General features: G+C 43.1%; 1 pseudogene; it reads right to left on the bottom strand.

The window, feature by feature from the left end:
• Nucleotides 1-1,937: 1,937 nt before the first annotated feature.
• On the bottom strand, nucleotides 1,938-4,345 carry LOC110200208 (lysophosphatidylcholine acyltransferase 2 pseudogene; annotated as a pseudogene).
• Between the last annotated feature and the right edge of the window lie 1,666 nt (nucleotides 4,346-6,011).

The following is a 6,011-nucleotide window of genomic DNA, read 5'->3' as shown; positions in this document are numbered from 1 at the left end:
CCTCAGCCCCGTCATGCGTTCCCACCCTCACCATCTCCGAGAATCACTCCTACCCTATCTGCCTTTCCCTGGTGGTCCTAGAATTGGCGTCCCACTCGTGTTAGCAGGAAGCACGAGGAGCATCAAAATCCAGAAAGGTTTGTAAGGAAGTGCGAAAGCTAGGGGACGGGAAGGTCCTCGACCGAGTTGAGCGGGAAGCCACGTAGCAAATGGATGTAATTGAAAGAATGCTATGTTTTTAACGGGCAACTGTAGGGTCAGGTGGATAAAGTGCTGGGCTTAAGAGTCAGGAAGACTCCCCTTTCTGACTTCACATCCGGTCTCAGACACTAGCTGTGTGACCCTGGGAAAGTCACTTCACTCTGCCTCCAGTGTCTCTGCCAAGAAAACCCCAAATGGGGCCACGGGGAGTGGACCCGACTCAACAACAAATGTTTTTAATCTGTTGACTTCCCCAGGGGAAAAGGACAGTGAGGGAGAAAAAAAATATAATAATCCAACTAGTTCGTTTCCTTCACCAATACACCTGAAACTTGCACAGATTCATAACCAAGGAAACCCGGGTTAAGGACTTTCTCCTCTTAAACTGGCCAAGAAATGATTCCTAACCCTCCCCCCACAACCCTCTAGTTAATCCTTGTTTGTGATAATCCAAGAAGTACCAGGCAAATAAAAACATAAGCCCCATAATGTAAGTCAGCTTGAGTCTAAGGGTAGTTTCACATATGTCTTTATATCCCCAGGGTCTAGCACATAGGAACTTAACAAATCCTCGTTCACTGACCCATATCAGATGATCCAAAACCATTTATAATTAGTTTTGGAATGAATTGAAAACATTATACCCAAATGGGTATATAACAGGAAAAGTACTTTCAACATTCTGTTACATAATAAAAATGGCAAGGATACAAACGAAGGCCCAAAATGCAAAACTTGAACTATGATACCCGTTCAGATTTTAGCTTAGCTTACTTGCAAATACCTTTGAAATATCCTATGCTTCAAATTGAAAATAAAGTTCAAAGCTATTTGAAGTATATGAAAGAAAAAAGCATAATGAGTCAAGATGGGATCTTAACACATTAACCAATCTACAATAAACCTTAAAGATAGAATCCTACCCAACCCTACTCCTGTTGCCTTCAGCCTGTTTTCCTGTCACCTAATGAAGGAGCAACTGAGTTATTCTTGGGTGCTCTGGATTAAATAGCAGAATGGGATCTTGAGAGTGGGGTTAATTTCTATGACCAGAAGTGACCTCCTTTTTAGGCAAAGTAAGCCACTACTCTAGCAGTATAAATTGAGGTGAGAAAGGAGGACAAATACCTTGGTGGGGCGAGGAGAATCTTCCCCCAGAGACCTAAAATTCTACCATTGAGATTCACTCCTTTGTCTTTAGGTTTTATCCTCTATGATCCCTGTCATTGACACAATCTGAAGTGTAAAGGATTTCATCAGATTATTAGACTGGGAGAGAAATCATAAAGGCATTGTGTACCTGAAATGAAGGAGATCCATCCAGGAATTCAATGGAATGAGGAGAAAGCTGAAGACAAAGGATGCTGTCTTCTACTTCAGTTTGTCCTGACCTAGGGCCTAATCTTTGTGTGGCTTTCATAGATCAAACTGAAAGACAAATACCCCTTTAAAGAATGCTGCTCCTTAATCTGGCTTCTAAGAGATGTGCTAATTGAATTTTCATTAAGTGTAGAAGAACATTATATAACCTTTTGAGTAGGCACTATCTATTAACTTGTTTTTAGCAGTCCTCTCACTTCTGACAGTTCTGTTTTTGGGGAACTGATGAAATTCAGATTTAGTACAAACTTCACTGGAATTTATGAGCCTTGAAATTGGCTGTTGAACCTTGTACAACTTCTTTTCCAAAGCAGTTTTGACTGTCATCATCCCAATTCTTCTAAAAATAAATGAAAATAAACAAAGCCTTTTTATCAGGTCAATACGTATGCTTGCTCTTTCAACTCTTGTAATATTTTCAGTAACTTCATAGGTAACGGCCGATTAGGCAAGTATTGTCCTTATCGGTACACAAGGCAGATCCTTTGTAAACCAAAATCAAAGTTTTTGTTCCCTATTCTGTTATTTAGTAATGACAGGAGGCAGCCTTATATGGTATAAACCTGTGTCAGCTCATTGAAGCAGTATCTTTGTTTTTATTTTATGCTGTGAAGTAGAAAATTTGTGTCAGTCTGGACCAGAGAGGTAAAGGAGACGTCCACTGAAGACCCTCTGGCTTGAAGAATACTGGGATAGTTCTTAATCTAAGATATAATCATCTTAAAATAACTCTGCCAATATATGTTGGGGGTATGATTGAGGTGCTTCAGGATATAAGAGTGTTCTTCCCCCGCTCAGATTTTAGGCACTACTCAAAACTTAAATATGCTAACAACTACATCTGATAAACGTGTTTTGTGAAACTGCTTCCTAATTTGTCTATTCTCAAGATATAGTATATCAATCATTATGCCTTCTTATGAGAAAGTTGGTAAGGAAAGGCCCAAATAAAGTATTCCACAAGCACATTTTAAATATCAGTCAATACCTGTACAGCCTAAAGTAAAAGCTCTGGAGTTTTTTTCAACAAAAGTAAGTTTTCAGTTATCTTTTTTGTCTGAGAAATCTTCATCAACATTTTCTGAGTAGATTTTGCTACGTGAATGCACTCTTGTAAACTTAATGTCTTTTGGTAATGAAAACACATGGCTCGCCTGGAGTTCTAAGTATGTAGTAAACAATCTGGCATATTCTGGATTCTTCATAGCAAAACTTTTAAATTCTGAATAGGAAACGTAATTTGAATTTTCTTTGGCTATTTCCTGGAAGAGACCTGAAACTTCAAGGTTTCTAACGCCAAGAGAAGCCTGTAGAATGCTGGCAAACTCTCTCTCTGTTATGTAGCCATCCTCATCAATGTCAAAGAGCTTAAAAGCCATTTGGATAAGGTCTTCTGTGTTGGAAGGGTTGCACAGGACAGAGAGCCCAATCACATATTCTCTAAAGTCTATGGTACCATCATGGTTCCGGTCAAAGAGCCCAAAGAGTTGCTTCAGCGTATCAGTAATCGGAAGCATTAAATACTTGGCAAACTCTTCGATTCCGATCCTGCCTCCTTTTGAGGAAGTTGCAATCCTTGCATATTCATTCAATTGTTTTTTGACAGTATCCCAATCCAAATTCAACTTCTGGCTAATTTTGGTAAATTCCACCAAGCCGGCTTCCATAGGCAAGGTCAGCTTTCCTGCCGAAATCATCAATCTGCAGTCTTCATAGGTATGATCTGTGACAGGCACTTGTAGGGCATTGGCCATGACATTCCGTACTCTTCTGGCATAAAGGGAAGGATCATTTTTCTCTTCATCGTCAGGAATGTAAACGGGCATGAACTCTAGTTCCATGTTTGTGAAAGGCTGTGTGAGGGTTAACAGGAACAGCTGGAGGGCCGAACTGCCCTGCCACGTCCAGGTCACCGTGTCCAGCTTGTTGGGGTACCGGAGTAGCACCGGCTGCACTGGGACTCCGGGAACAAAGGCTCCTGGTTTGAAAGTAATTAGGCACGAGCGGTTGGTGCAGGTGGCTTCTGGGAAAATCAGGATCTGTGGCCAATACCCTACGGAGGTGACTCGCTTTTTGATTTCGTTAACCGTGTTCTTCCTGGAATCTGGGTCGCTGCGGGACACGAGCACGGGCTGCCCAGCCAGCAGTAACCTGCCAACTAACGGAACTTTGGCGTTCTCTTCCCGCGACACAACGGACGGCAAGCCGGCGACGACCCAGAGGATGCCGTCGAAGAAGGTGGAGTGCGGGGCGGCCACGAAGATGGGCGCCTCGTGCGGGCTGGCCCGCACCCCCTTCACCTTCACCAGGAAGCCCATAAAGAAGAAGAAGATGCGGCCCAGCACCTGCAGCAGCGGGCTGGTGAGCCGCCGCCTCCACGACTTCACGGGCCGGGTCAGCTTCTTCGGGTAGAAGGCGGTGGCCACTACGACCAACGGCCACGCGAAGAGGAGCAGCAGGAGCAGGACAATGAAGCGCACGGGCAGCAGGAGCAGGCCCCCCACAGTGATGTAGAGCCAGTGAGACGCGCTCAGGTGCCTCTCCTTCACGAAGGGATTCTCCACGGGCGGCGGGAACAGGGACTGTTCGCGAAGGCAGCGCAGGCTCTGGGGCTGCTGCTCCAAGGGCATCTGCCACAGCCCCTTCTCCAGCAGCACCTGCGACGGGGCCTCCTCTTGGCTGAAGCTCATGGCTTAGCCAGGAAAGGCCAACTCCGAGGGACCAGAGACACGTACCGCCACGGTGCAACCACCCCAACGCCTGTCTGTACGTCCGCCCGGAGCGCTGCGTACTGCCCCAAACCTGTCTGCCTGCATCTGCGCAGGCGCAGCCCGCCGGCCACGCCCCTTCTGCTGAGACCGCCCTCTTCCCCAGAGCCACCCAGCTTTGCATTAGGGTGAACGCGGGAAACGTTTAAAGGATAAGTTTTGTTAATCTCTCTGAAACAGGGGTTCCTAACCTGTTCATGTCATGGACCCCTTTTTGGCAGTCTGATGAAGCCTACCTACCCCTTCCCAGAATAATATTTTTTAAAGTCACTCAATATGTAACCCTAGTCCCAAAGCCCACTGATACAGCACTCTCTCCTTGCCCTTGAAAGGAAAATGCCCTTTGATGTTAGGGGAAAACAAAGGGCCTCTTCAAGCTTCTAGTTGCTTGGGGTGCTTCTGGCTTCTAGAGAACGACCCCACTTCAGGTTGCTGAAGCAGAAAAACTCTGGGAAGACCTTAGAGGAAGGCTCTACTATGTTCCTATGGAAGCTTGTTGTTACATTAGAGATTTGGGGGAATTTCTCGTTGAGTAAGGTCTAGGATCTTCTCTCTTGATGGAACAGAGTTACCTCACTCCCAATGGGCAAGTTGTATCTGCTTCTTGTGGTTTGCAATTACAAGGGAATAGAAGTGGTTTCAGCTGAAGATGGCAATTGACCAAACCTTGCTTTTATCAGAATAGCCTCAAGCTTCAGGTTTGTTTAGGCAGCGAAAGGGCAAATGATGTAGATAATGAAGCAAGCATTGAGTTTGATCACTTTAAGAATCAAGCTCAATTACATAAAGTTAAAATGGCCAGAAAGCCCCCGCAGTGCAAACAAGAAGCCTGCATTTAAATATACTGATGTTTTGAAGAAACTCTTCTTCCTGAGTTCAAATCCGGTCTGGGACACTAGCTGTGTGACCCTGGACAAGTCACTTAACCCTATCTGCCTCTGTTTCTTCATCTGTAAAAGGAGCTGGAGTAGAAAATGGCAACCTACTCCAGTATTTCTGCTAAGAAAACCCAAATGGGGTCATGAAGAATCAGACATGCCTGAAAATGATTGAACGACAAATGCACAAGCAAATCTTTAAAAAATGCTTGTTTTATCAGAGCTGCAACGTCAATCACTTCTAGTTCTTTGGTAGTGAAATAAGAAAACAAGTGTGACTAAAGGTATTTTTGAAGGTTGGTTTTCATTTTAGCCAGAAGTCGAAAAATGTTGCAAGGATAGCAATATCCTTATTTAAATGTAAAGCCTTACTGATTTTTGATAATGCTACATGTCATCCAACTAGGCTCATAGTGTGAGATTATGAGTATGAAAATTTGCCATCATGCACATAAAGCTTTCTGTACGTATATATATATATATATATGAAGATTTAAAGAAAGAGAAGACATTCAGGCTATTCTGCTAAAATACTTTAAACAGCAAGGAGGGAGAAAGAGAATTTGGAACTAAAAAATTTTTTTTAAATGTTAAAAATTGTTTTTACATGTAATTGGGGAAAAATAAAACATTAAAAAATAAGAAGTTTTTAATGATAATCATGTTTTTGTAATTTTCAGTATAAGCTTATCTTTAGGTACAATATTCAGTCATTTTTTAATATTGCTTTCTATGACTACTCTATTACTTTATAATACAATTGACTCAAATATAATTCTTATAT

This window comes from Phascolarctos cinereus, unplaced genomic scaffold (genome assembly GCF_003287225.1).
Source record: "Phascolarctos cinereus isolate Bilbo 61053 unplaced genomic scaffold, phaCin_HiC Scaffold_5;HRSCAF=322, whole genome shotgun sequence".
Taxonomy (NCBI): domain Eukaryota; kingdom Metazoa; phylum Chordata; class Mammalia; order Diprotodontia; family Phascolarctidae; genus Phascolarctos; species Phascolarctos cinereus.
Note: the sequence above shows the minus strand (reverse complement) of the source record. Positions and strands in the feature narration are given on the sequence as shown.